Source organism: Thermobia domestica, chromosome 6 (assembly GCF_964235325.1).
Source record: "Thermobia domestica chromosome 6, izTheDome1.hap1.1, whole genome shotgun sequence".
Classification (NCBI taxonomy): domain Eukaryota; kingdom Metazoa; phylum Arthropoda; class Insecta; order Zygentoma; family Lepismatidae; genus Thermobia; species Thermobia domestica.
In genome coordinates, this window is record NC_137459.1 from 206,839,740 (window position 1) to 206,854,438 (window position 14,699).

Here is a 14,699-nt window from a genome sequence, read left to right on the forward strand (position 1 = left end):
AGACCCGCATACAACGGTAGATGAATTTGAAAGTCATCGCCAATGGTAGTGTCACCATTGATCTCAGCGACCGCGAAAACTATGGATTTGACACTAATATCGGTCATTTTGGTTTACTTTTATGTTTCGGTATCCCTCCCCCCTCCGCGTTGACCCCCGGCCCGCAGCCGAATAGGGTGAATTTGGAAGTTACTGCGATCGGAGTTTCACCATTGATCTCAGCGACCGCGAAAACTATGAAATCGACACTAATATGGGTCATTTTCTACTACTTTTACATGTCCCGGTAAACGCCCCCCTGAGACCCCCTGGTTTGAATTTTGTCAAAAACGCTTCTCCTTGGTGTGGGACCTGGACCAAGGTAGCCGTGACCAAAATTTGGTTACTCTCGGTCAACTTGCCTGGTCCCTAGGCCGGTCCCGGAAAACGTCCCCCTGAGACACCCTTAGTTCGAAGTTAAAAAAAACAAACTATTCGTCTTGATCTGGGGCCTAGACCAAGCTACCCGTGACCAAATTTTGAAAAGTTTCGGTCCACTCGTCTGGTCCATAGGCCGCACAAAGATAGACAGACAGACACAAACAAACTTTTTATTTTATTTATATTAGAAAGGTCAGATCCGCCGTTATTGTAATAGAGCGGTGCTTGAGCGATTGATAGAAATTCAAACTCCGATAAGTGATAATTTCATAGGCTTGTTTTATTACAAGTTTAAACTTTTTAGTCAGTAGAGAAGAGGGCGTGAATCATGGGTCAGAGTTGATGACAATGGGTTTTGGTGGGTCTGTGGGTCACAGTGGGTGAGAGTGGTTCATGGTGGGTGGTGGGTCAGAGTGGGTCACGGTGGGTCGTGTGTCACGATGGGTGGTGAGTCAATTGATCGTGGCTAAAGTTTTCATTGTCCCACGCCCTCTCTGAACTACAGTGTTGAAAATTAATCAGTGAAAATCAATTGCAATTGATCAATCAATTGAAAGTAATTGCTGTGGAAATCAAGTGCAATTGAATTAATTGCCAATTAATTTCAATTGCAATTGAATGACTGAATTCAATTGCAATTACTTTCCACTGCAATTACTTTCAATCAATTGATTAATTGCAATTGATTCTCTATTATTAATGGCCAACTGAAATTAACAATTAACCATTACTTACTTCAATTGTTAATTGCAATTAACAATTAAATTTACAGATTAATTGTTTATTGTTAATTCAATTTAAATTTGTCCAACACTGATCAGAATTAATCCAATGCTCCAGTTTAAATCAGAATTAATCCAATGCTTCAGATATAGCACTTGACTAACTTCTTACTAAGTCCAATAAATTATTATAGACTACCAACTGCTCAGACAATTTATGAAGTTCACTTTAATGCAACAGTTTTATACAAATTAGATATCTGGATAGATACTCAAGTATTGTTAGCATATTTAAGTACTATCAAATATCATGACATATAATTATTAGTTTCAATTAACTGAAATGAGAATAATATCAAAGCCCTCTGGCGAAAAATTAACTATTAACTTTAAAAATACCTGTACCTTTTCAAAGTAATAAATGCTGGTACCGTACGGTATTGGTTTCAAGTCAAATAGCTGTTTCTATGTGATTAGTTACTTCGAAATAATTTTTAAAAAAATATGCAAAGATTTTCGAGACATTCGAGTCGAATCAAGATTTTTACGAGCAGTCTCGACTCGAATTCGAGTCAAAATTCCGAGACATGTCTCGACTCGTGCGCATCCCTACTTCTCGGTTCGGATCCATAGTGAATGAGTTGTGAGAAGAGCCGCTCGAGCCGTTGACAACCCTAAACCCGGGCCGAGTACTTTTGAATATGTTTGGCCGGCGCCCTATAACTTTTAACAAATTTTGGTTCGAGCCCGAATACTTGCTGCTCCGGAATTCAAATTCCAACCTCATGAACAATGTTCTTGCCTCCTAGAGTTCATGACTACCTAGATCGCAGTCAACTAGTTCTTAGTATTCATATACAAACCGCCTACCTTTCAGGTTTATACACAGTGTTATAATAATAATAATAATAATAATAATAATAATAATAATAATAATAATAATAATAATAATAATAATTTGTAGTAGAAGTAGTAACATTGATAATAATTATATTGTCTATGTGGAATAATTCAAGAGAGTACTTGAAACTGCATACAGGATTTAGCTCGATTTGCCTCGTTTTGGCTCGACTAGATTCGAAACTCGAGCAAAAGTCGAGTCGAGTTGAAGGAAATTTTTCGAGCCGAGTTCTCGAGTCGAGCTAAAGGATGTCTGTTTCGAGTCAAGTCGAGTTTCAAAGAAAACTTGTTCGAACTCGCTCGTGCCCATCCCTAATTATAAGTTTGAAAGAAAACATCACAGCAGGCGTTTTTCTGAGTATGACAGACCGTCCTGTTCACAACCCTTAACACTTTCAAAATTGTACCAAAGGATTCAGTGTTTACTGCTATCAAGTCTTATCGTTTGCCTACTTTGGACCAATCAAAAGTCAGAGAATAATTCAAAATTCGGTTGATGGCACGTGTGGGAATTTCAACCTGCAATTAATATTCTATACACCCATTGAACATTAATGAAATGCACATTTTTAGACTTTGTAAGCATGAGTTGCTTTACGTTCATAAGGACCAGCATCCACAGTTTCTCGAATTCGAAGCGAGGTCTCTTGAAATTTCGCTTTTTAGTTTCCTAGCTCTGAAACTGTGCACATTTCCCTACGGGTCCATATGATTCTTTTTTCTTATCACCTCTTATACTTTGTCGGTGTAGTTCAATAACATCTCGTATATATATATATATATATATATATATATATATATATATATATATATATATATATATATATATATATATATATATATATTGTTCCATAATTCGTGTAATTTTCTACAGCACTGGGAGAAGATGAAGTTTTCATACTATTAATATAAAATTTGGCACTCTTATTGACAAATATCTGTTTTTTTTTTTCGGATTTCTACAAGAAATAGGAGAAAATTCCTGTTTAGCCCCCTTCGGGGGTGTAAACACAAATGTTTATTTTCCTTAGGCTATGGGAGATTCAATGTTAAATTTTGGAAGCAGTTTTCTCCAATAATTATTCTTAACAATTTTGGGGCAAATGTGTTGCGTTTGCAACAAAATGCAAAAACACTCATTCACAACGCTAGTAAAGCCGTCTCAAACATTATTTTGGGAAGGACCCATTTTGGGGGGCACGGGGCGTAAAAAGGTGGTAGGTGATGTGTTACCAAACCCAAAATTTATTTTCGGAGTGCTAGTAAACGTGACATCAATCACGAATGTCACAGAATTAATGCTCTAATGCTCCTTACATGTAAGAGTGACTGATAATGGGGCTACAGCCCCATTTCAAAAATAAGAAAATCTCCATAAATATCCTTAGTAGGTACATACGAGAAGAAGGTATTTTTTTGTTAATCAATGTGAAATTTGGCGTCATTGTAGCAAAAGAGTATGCGTTTTTGAAATCTGGAATTCTATTCTGGTAACGTACCGCCTTAGGGGGGCACAGAGGGCGAAGGATCAGATGATTGATGTTTATAAAAATTCAAAATTTTGTTCCGGAAATGCCAGTGAGCGTCAGGTTATTCACAAATGTCACAGAATTAATATTCTAATGCTCCTTGCATGTGCCAGTGACTTATATGGGGCTATAGCCCCCTTCCAAAAATTAAAAAAAAACACCATAAATATCTTAAGTATTGACATACGGGAAGAATGATTTTTTCTCAATTAATGTGAAACTCGGAATCGGGTTAGCAAAAAATTATGAGTTTACCAAATCTGGAATATTATTTTGGTAATGTACCGCCTCGGGGGGGGGGGGGGGTGCACAGGGAGTGAAGCATAAGTTATTGGATTTTTTTATTTAAAAAATCATCTTTTATTTTGGAAAATCGAATGTGTGTCAGATTGATCATAAATAATGTAAAATTAATATTCCGATGCTCCTTGCATGTGCCAGTGCTGATATTGAGCTACAGCCCCCTTTCAACAATTACATTAAAAATTTATAATAAATATCCATAGCACGGACATACGGAATAAACTATATTTGGTCAATTAATGTGAAATTGGGCGTTGGGATAGTAAAAATCTGGAATATTATTTTGGCAATAGGATACACAGGGCACGGAGGGTAATTTGGGTGTCATAGGGGGAGGACTGATAGAAATTCCATATTTTATTTTGGGAGTGCTGATGAGTGTCAAATTAGTTGCAAGATGCACGGAATTAATACTCCATACTGCTTTTATGTACCAGTGACTAATATGTTACCACAGTTATCTTTGAAAAGCATCACAAATTCAATATGATTATTCTTACGCAAAGACCTACTAGCAGTTTTTTTTTTTTTTTTTTTTTTTTTACAATGTGAAATTTGTCATTATTTTAGAAAAAAGTTTTTGGGACAATAAGATAATATCTATATGTGGATTTCTTTTAGGGGCGTGGACTCAGAATTTCTTTTGCCTCATGGGAGGGCCACATGGGTAAATTTGCATTTTTAGTTAAAAAATACAATAACCTATTGTGGTGCATGCGTCTGGAATTTTATTACGGCCATTCCTCCTTATTGGGCAACATGAAACAAAGAATTGTCCAGAGCGTAGTCATCCAGATATGCTGGAGGTGTTCACAGTGGCTCTAGTAAATGGCATTAATTCATTCATGTCTTACTCGTTCACGAGGACATGCTGAATAAAGGTAAGTCCATTTTATCTGTCTTACACTTACAAGGAGAAGGCAGACTTCGGTGAGTGAGCTTCGGGGCTATTTTTTTGCGAGTTGGTAGTGCACATTTAAAGAATTGATATTGAAAAACGTTTACCAAGTGTCGGCGTGGCAAAGTGAGGAAAATCTTTGACTCATGAGTAAAGGGTTCCGGGTTCGAGTCATTCATCTGTTTTTCTTCAACCAATAAAGTAGGAATTTGTAACTATAAGTAAAATATTACTTCACTATATATTTATAATTAATAAAACAATAGAAATTTTCAAATCACCTGTAAAATATTTCAATGTTCCATGTTAACTACGGTAGGAACAAAATTTAATCTATTCCGTAAATATTATTGTTACCGCAGTCATTATGTAAAAAGTGTTCTTGACGCTTCGTGTCTACATCTGTAGACAGTGTGCGAATTACAAGGGGAATGAGGAGGAAATATCCTTTGGTTATAGCAACATCCAGTATTAGCAAAGGTGATTTCCCCTCAACTCCTTTCTAATTCGCCAACTGTCAACAGCTGTAGACACGAAGCATAAAGAACATGTATTACAGAACGACTGTCGTAACCAGTGGCGTATTTAAGGGGGGCGCTTCCGGGCTTAAGCCCCCCAAATGTTATATACTATATTAAAGTAAATGAAATATCTTGGAGAATTTTTACATTTCCAGGACTAAAGTTGGCAAAGCCCACCCCGAAATAAAATCGTAAATACGCCACTAGTCGTAACCATAATATAACTTGTGATATCAGCATATTTACGGAATACATTAAATTTTGTTTGCTAGTTAACATGGAACATTGACAAATTTTACAAGTGATTTGAAAATTTCTATTGTTTTATTCATTATACAAATAAGATGAATTAATATTTTACTTCTAGTTACAAATGCCTACTTTATTGGTTGAGGCATATATATATATATATATATATATATATATATATATATATATATATATATATATATATATATATATATATGACTCGAACAGGGGGGGCACTTTACACATAAGTTACAGATTCCTAAATCCCTTAAAAATTTTACTCACTCTGCCACACCGCCACTTCGTTAATGCGCGCGTCGTACGATATATGAGGCGAGTAGAAAAACTTAAATACGTTTTTTCTCCGTTATTTTTGGCCATTGCGCTCTCCCAGTTTGTAATATTAAGTCTTTAAATGTGCACTTCCACCTCGCAAAAAATGGCTCCGAAGTTCACTTACCAAACTTTGCCTTCTCCTAGTTAGATTAATGAAATCTTTAAGGAATTTAGTTAGTGACAACTGAGCCGAAAGAAAAGTGTTGTTTTTAGAAAGGGATAATATGTTTTCTTGGGTTTATGGTATAGCCTGACTCAATCTGATCCTTATTCCTCGTGAGACATTTGTTTTTATTACAACTAAGTGTCCATAGTATACGATTTCCTGACGTGCTTACATGTGCAGTATATGAGTAGGCTACTGCGTGGAAAGTAGGATCATACTGTTATTGTGGAAGAAGTAGGGAAAAGATATGCTTTTCCTATGAATAAAGGAAACAATGTTTTAATTTTTAAAATATTACTTCTCATTAAGATCTTTTCGTTTGTGGTACCTGCGGCATTTTCCATCGTCATTTTGGGTTCTATTTCGAGCTGGTTTGCTTAAATGTGCAGAAAATATGCTGGTGACTTTATGTGTGATTTTATGCTATAAGAAGAGTCCAGTTTGATTTTCAAAAAACGCAATTGTTTTGATTATATTCCAGTCATGCCAACAAAACGAAACTGTATCTCAATCTGTTACACTGAAGACGATGTTCATTTACACTAGATTCGATTTTTTTTTTAAATAAAACTTCTACAATAATGACAAATTTCACATTCATTGTAAAGCATATTTACCTCCTTCCACTACGTCCCTGCTAAGGATATTTACCGTAAATCATGTTATTTTTGGAAGGGCGGCTGTAGCCTAATATCAGTCACTGGTACATGGAAGGAGCATCGGAATATTAATTTTCTATTGTTTGTGATCAATCTGACACACATTTGATTTTCCAAATGAAATTTGAAATTTTTTTATAAAGATCCAATAACTTATGCTTCACCCCCTGTGCCCCCCCTAAGGCGGTACATTACCAAAATAATATTCCAAATTTGATAAATGCATAACTTTTTGCTAATCCGATGCCGAGTTTCACATTAATTGAGAAAAATCATTCTTCCCGTATGTCAATACTAAAGATACTTATGATGATTTTTTTTTTTAATTTTTGAAAGGAGTCTATAGCCTTATATAAGTCACTAACCATGCAAGGTGCATTGGAATATTAATTATGTGGCATTTGTGAACAATCTGTCGCTCACTGGCATCTCCGGAACAAAAATTTTGATTTTTTATAAAAATCCATCATGAGATGCTTCTCCCCCTGTGCCCCATAAGGCGGTGGTTACCGAAATAAAATTCCAGATATGAAAGACCCATACTTTTTTCCTACAACGATATCAAATTTCACATTAAATGACAAAAACTACATTTTTCTCGTATGTCCCCACTATGAATATTTATGGTGATTTTTTTATTTTTGAAAGGAGCTATACCGCATATAAGTCACTGCCACATGCAAGGAGCATTAGAATATTAATTCTGTGACATTTGTGAAAAATCTGACGCTCACTGGCATTTCCGGAACAAAATTTTGAATTTTTATAAAGATCCATCATCTAATGCTTTTCCCCTGTGCCCCCTAAGGCGGTGGGTTACCAAAATAGCATTCCAGATTTCAAAAACGCCACAATGGCGCCAAATCTCACATTAATTAACAAAAATACCTTCCTCCCGTATGTACCTACTAAGGATATTTATGGAGATTTTCTTATTTTTGAAATGGGGCTGTAGCCCCATTATCAGTCACTCTTACATGTAAGGAGCATTAGAGCATTAATTCTGTGACATTCGTGATTAATCCGACGTTTACTGGCACTCCGAAAATAAATTTTGGGTTTTGATAACACATCACCCAGCACCTTTTTTACGCCCCGTGCCCTCCAAAAGGGGGGCCTTCCCAAAATAATGTTTGAGACGGCTTTACTGGCATTGTGAATGATTGTTTTTGCATTTTGTAACAAACACAACTCATTTGCCCCAAAATTGTTAAGAATAATTATTGGAGAAAACTGCTTCCAAAATTTAACATTGAATCTCCCATAGCCTAAGGAAAATAAACGTTTGTGTTTACACCCCCGAAAGGAAGGCTAAACAGGAATTTTCTCCTATTTCCTTTAGAAACTTGAAAAATTCAGATATTTCTCAATAAGTGTGAAAAATTTTATATTAGTAGTATGAAAAAATCATCTTCTCCCAGTGCTGTAGAAAATTACACGAATTATGGAACAGTATATATATATATATATATATATATATATATATATATATATATATATATATATATATATATATATATATATACTATGTGATCAAAAGCATCCGGACACCTGGTTGAAAATGACTTACAAGTTCGTGGTGCCCTCCATCGGTACTGCTGGAATCCAATATGGTGTTGGACACCCTCAGCCTTGATGTCAGCTTCCACTCTCGCAGGCATATTTCAATCACGTGCTGGAAGATTTATTGGGGAATAGCAGCCCATTCTTCACGGAGTGCTGAACTGAGGAGAGGTATCAATGTAGGTCGGTGAGGCCTGGCACGAAACATCCCAAAGGTGTTCTATAGGAAATCAAGTCAGGACTCTGTGCAGGCCAGACCAGTACAGGGATGTTATAGTCGTGTAACCACTCCGCCACAAGCAGTGCAGTATGAACAGGTGCTCGATCGTGTTGAAAGATGCAATCGCCATCCCCGAATTGTTCTGCAACAGCGGGAAGAAAGAAGGTGTTTAAATCATCAATGTGGTCCTGCGCTGTGAGAGTGCCACGCAACACAAAAAGGGGTGAAAGCCACGTCCAAGAAAAACACGACCACACCAGAACACCACCACCTCCGAATTTTACTTTTAGCACTGCACACGCTGACAGATGACGATCACCGAGCATTCGCCATACCCACACCCTGCCATCGGATCGCCACATTGTGTACCGTGATTCGTAACAATGCTTTTACACTGTTCAACCGTCCAACGTTTATGCTCCTTACACCAAGTGAGGCGTCGTTTGGTATTTACCTGCGTGATGTATGGCTTATGAGCAGAAGCTTGACCATGAAATCCAAGTTTTCTCACATCACGCCTAAATGTCATAGTACTTGGAATGGATCCTGATGCAGTTTGGAATTCGTGTGTGATGGTCTGGATAGATATCGGCCTATTACACTTTATGACCATCTTCAACTGTCGGCGGTCTCAGTCAACAGACGAGGTCGGCCTAAACGCTTTTGTGCTGTACGTGTACCTTCACGTTTCCACTTCACTATCACATCAGACACAGTAGACCTAGGGATGTTTGGGAGTGTGGAAATCTCGCGTACAGACTTCTGACACGAGTGGCACCCAATCACCTGACCACGTTCGAAGTTCGTGAGTTTCGCGGAGCTTCCCATTCTGCTTTCTCACGATTTTTAATGAATACTGAGGTCGCTGATAATGAGTACCTGGCAGTAGGTGGCAGCACAATGCACCTAATATGAAAAACGTATGTTTTAGGGGCCCGGATAGTTTTGATCGCATAGTATATATATATATATATATATATATATATATATATATATATATATATATATATATATATATATATATATATATATATATATATATATATATATATACAGGATGGTAATAAACTTTTTGAACAAACTTCGGGAGCTGATTTCCGACACCGAAACTAGCAAAAAAGTCATGTGAATTTTGGTCAGTGAAGGATAGTTTCGGGGATATAAGGTGCCAAAAGCGTGCGAAAAATGAACTTCAGACGGCAGTAACTCAAAAACAGCGCAACGTAGAGAGTGCGGTTTAAAACATGATACTCGAAGTCATACATCCTTGATTGGAAAATGTATGTTTCAAACTTCCTCAAGATACGTGCGAGGTATTTTCCATAGGAACGTAGGGATTACTTGCCAGGTTATAGAGAAAAATTGAAATGAAATCTTTGAGTTTTACATCCAACGGTTATGCCGGTTAGGCTAAAGGGGACGGTGATGATGAGTAATGAATGAAAAGGTGGAATGAAGGAAGTGGGAGGAAACGGGAAAACCTCGAGGAAACCCACGCACATGGTTTTTGTCCACCACAAAGTTCACTTGTCGGGAGCTGGGATTGAACCCGGAACCCCAAGCACAAGAGGCGAACGCTCTACCATTGAGCCACCGCAGCCCGACAGGTTATAGGGAATCCATAAGTTCCTTTGGGGGATACCTCGCATACATCTTGCGAAGGTTTGAAACATACAGATGGTGATCAGAAAAATGGAAACACCTGAACGAAATTGCAACTTACCAGATTAATATGGTGTCGAGCCACGTTTCACCTTCAGAACAGCCTTGATGCGACGTGGGATGGAGGCATAGAGGACGCGGATGGTAGCAAGTGGAATTTTACACGATTCCTCGTGCAGGGCATCGGCCAGTTCTGTGAGAGAGGATGGAGGTGGAAATCGTCGCCAGAGTCGTGCTTCCAAGACGGACCACAGATGTTCAATTATGTTAATATCTGAAGATTGGGTGGGCCAGGGGAGGTGTTGAACTTCATCCCGACGTTCATCAAGCCACGCTGCAACAACGCCAGCTGTGTGAAGGGGTGCATTATCATCCTGGAAGATGGCGTCACTGTCCGGGAACAACATCCGGACCATAGGATGCAAGTGGTCTCCTAAAATTGCGACATAATCGTTGGCAGTGATTCGTCCGCTAAGTATGACCACAGGACCCAATGAAAACCATGATATGGCGGCCCAGAGCATCACCGAGCCGCCGCCATGTTTCACAGTTGGGCGGAGACACTGCAGATCATGAGCTTCTTTGGGCGTTCTCCACACATAAACACGGCCCGTGGTGGGAATAGGGTGAAGGATGACTTATCCGACCATATCAAATGTTTCCAGTCCTCAACGGTCCAAGTTGCATGGTCGCGGCACCATTTGCGGCGTGCGAAAGCATTATGGTCCCTGATGAGCGGTTTGGCCCGCGCAACACGACCCCTTAAGTTCATGTCATGTAATTCGCGGCGGACTGTGATTGTCGAAACAGGGTGGGGGAGGTGCTGATTGAGTTCCTCTGTCACTTGCTCCGCAGTGGCACGACGGTTCTGCGTGACAATGCGCTTTAATACCCGGCGTGACCTGTCACTCATGATTTTCTTTCGCCCACTGTTCCGCTTCCCCGATGTGGTTTTCCCGTGTGTTGTGTAGGCCGTCATCACCTTCGACACTGTCCCACGCGACACACCTAACACAGTAGCCACTGGCGTCACACTCACTCCACATAACCGCGCACCAACAATTTGCCCTCTCTGAAAATCTGAGAGGTCTCCCATTTTACACTACCTCCGTCTGCTACAGCCACTGGACACTGCTGTTCCACTGTGCCTGACGTAGTATGGAGACCGACCTAACACACCACCACCAGCGGTCCGGCGCTGCGGGCGCCACGACACCACTGCCAACCCATACATCTGACGTGTTGCCAACTACAGGTGTTTCCATTTTTCTGATCACCATTTGTACATTTTTCAATCGAGCAGGTATGACTTCGAGAGTGCCACGTCCTATACAGCATTCTCTACGTTGCGTTCCAGGCTTTCGGCACCTTATATGACCGAAACTATCACTCACTGACCAAATTTCAAGAGGACTTGTTTGGTAGTCTCGGAGTTGGGAATCAGCTCCCGAAGTTTGATCAAATAATATCTTACCACCCTATATATATATATATATATATATATATATATATATATATATATATATATATATATATATATATATATGGCCGAAACTATCACTCACTGACCACTATATATATATATATATATATATATATATATATATATAAGGTGTTAAAAAACAAGACCGACAAACTGAATCAGGTGATACCACATACCAAAATGAGGGAAAAGTTCATATGGACCCGTGGTCAAAAGAGCAAACTTCCAGAGCTAGGGCTGTCCGAAAAAGTGTGAAAATGAACTTTGAGGGTGAATATCTCCAAAACTATTAGGTATAGAGCTGAGGCAGTATGATTTTCTCTTATATTTGTAATCTGCTCTATCCAAAAATGTATGATTCTGAACCGTTCTGTGACAGCTTAAAGGAATCCCTCACGGGAAGTGGGGATCCAGGATGTTCCGCTAGAACAGATGGGTTCGATTCGTGACACATGGAACAACGTCGCATCAAGTAACAACATTTCGATGACAGACCATCGACATTTTGATCAGAAACAAGATGGCGAAGAATTTTGGGCGTGTTGTACGTGCTTACGTAACTACAGTAGAGAGTGAATGTAGTGGATAAAAGAAAATTAAATACAATCATTGCATCTTCAGGTTCAAGGCTCACAATCATGATTTGCGTGCTAAAGGAGACAGACATTAATTTTGATACGTAATGGTTTTGGAAGAACTGATCCAATGAGGATCTGCGAGAAATATGTGAGTATCGTTGCAAAAAGATAATAAAGAAAGAAAGAAAGTAATAAAAAGAAAAGAGAGAGAAAAAAACAAAGATCAATAGACACTATGTTTGTCACAAAATCACTTGGTAATGTATCTAGAATGGGACCCATTTGCATAAGGTGCACACTACCACTGACACATAAAAACAACAATACTGGTTATGTAACAAGCAGAGGGTAAAGTCGTGTTCAGGACGTAGATTTCTCGAGAAGAGTTGATAATATATCCTCCTAGATTTGTTTGAAGCAAATTAACATTTCACATTGTTGTCTTCTAGGCTAAAGAGATAGATAATTAACCCTTTCTCTGCCACCTTGATTTCAGTACCCCAACCCAATGGGCCACCTACACTTTTGCAATAAACTAACTACATCTAGCCGAAACCAAGCACACTACAGAGACTGACAGGTCAACACTTTGTGACACCAAGGTAGAGGTCTGGACGGGCCGGAATATTTAGCCCGGGCCCAGCCCGTCACTTTAATTTATAATATGAGGCCCGACCCGAGTCTGAAATATGCTTTATCCCTTAAGCCTGAGCCAGTCCCAAGCTCGTGTAATAATTAAATGAGTCCGAAATAAGCCCGAAATACAGAAACTTAATATTAACGCAAAATTGTATGTTTATTTACAACAATTAGAGGTTTAACATTGTAGTTTAAAAGCTTAGATGATTCAGAGAGAATAATGAAATAAGTCTTATCATTTGCACTTCCTATCTATACGAATTATCTAAAGAAGATGGACATTTATATAAATTCCGTCTCCCTTAGCCTCGGTTCTTGAATTTGTAACTTCAAACTAAATATTTCACTTCATTTATATATATTCTTATGGAGTGCCCAACTTGAAATGAATACTCAAAATATTTACTCTTAAAACAATGTGTCAATGTGTGCAAATTCTTATGCAAATGAATGTGCATTGAACGCATTCTGATGTCGATTGGTGTGAAGAAAAAGAATGGAACCCACACTCTGGCTGCTCAAACTTTCACTCACAGATAAGCTGAATATGTTTATTTCTATTTTTCTGTTTCTCTCCACTACTACACAGTTAGCTTTACTCTCAATTACAAAATGATAATCAGCATTTTAGTCTGGGCGTCTCAAGTTAAAAATTTAGATGTTTTTAATTTCTACAGACCCGATTTTTTTTACTACACCAAAAAAATATTTCTGAATATTTTCTATTTAGTTATAGGTATTTCAGTGTATTCAAAGCAATTTCATATTAAAAATGTGTCATAGGGAGGGAATGTGCTCATTTGAGTACTTTTGGGGCGTACTAACATATATTTATTCTAAATATAAAAATAAAAAAGGTGTTTTGCTAGGAACGAAGCAAATGTTAGAAGCTAGCTATCAATAAAGATTTACTTGTTTCTGTTTCGAAGCTAAATTCTTTATTCTAACATAACAACAGCAAAATCCAAGAAATGAGTGTATACCATTACAATCCATTTTTTAGTCTTAGTACGAAATCAATCTATCTTGCAAATCTACAACACCATTTTCTCATTATAATGTTTTACTATAGAAGGCCAGAAACATAAATATGATACTTACCTTCTTTGCTGTAACTTAGAACTTGATCTTGTTTTAAACTACCAAAAGCCGTAGATAACAAGAGAAGACTCTTATTGTTCTTCCATTTAACTATAACTATTTCACCATCACTTCTACATACTACGTCACTTTCGCCTCTTACAATTTCCTTATCACCCTTCAGATTTTTAATTGTTCATCTTGTCCTATTTCGCAATACTGTACCAGTACAATATAGATTTGCCTCCGAGACTTTTTCAGCAATGGATACATTAGTAAAGAACTTGTCAGTATAAACAAATTTTACAGAATCCATTGGTTCAACCAATTTTTCGCAAAAGTTCCTCCTACTCCGTACACTCACTATATCTTCAGGAAATGTATTTTTACCTTGATATTTCAATATATATATATATATATATATATATATATATATATATATATATATATATATATATATAACCAAACCATCACACGCTGGTAGAGCATTATTTTCTAAATCCCCAAGGATTGGGCCTAGAAGGAAGATACTGCTTCAAACCTGGAGTTACGTTCTGTCTTGAAAAAGGTATAATTTGTTCGTCGATAACTACGGAATTTGTTTGTGGCAACAGGCTACAACCGTATTGTATCTCATAAATATTGGCTTCACTTTCCAAATTTTGTCTGGTGATTCGGGATTATGAGATAAGTTATCTACAAAATGGAGCATATTTATTTCTAAATGCATTTAAAAGAAATCAAAACTTAAAATAGCTTTTGAAAGATGAA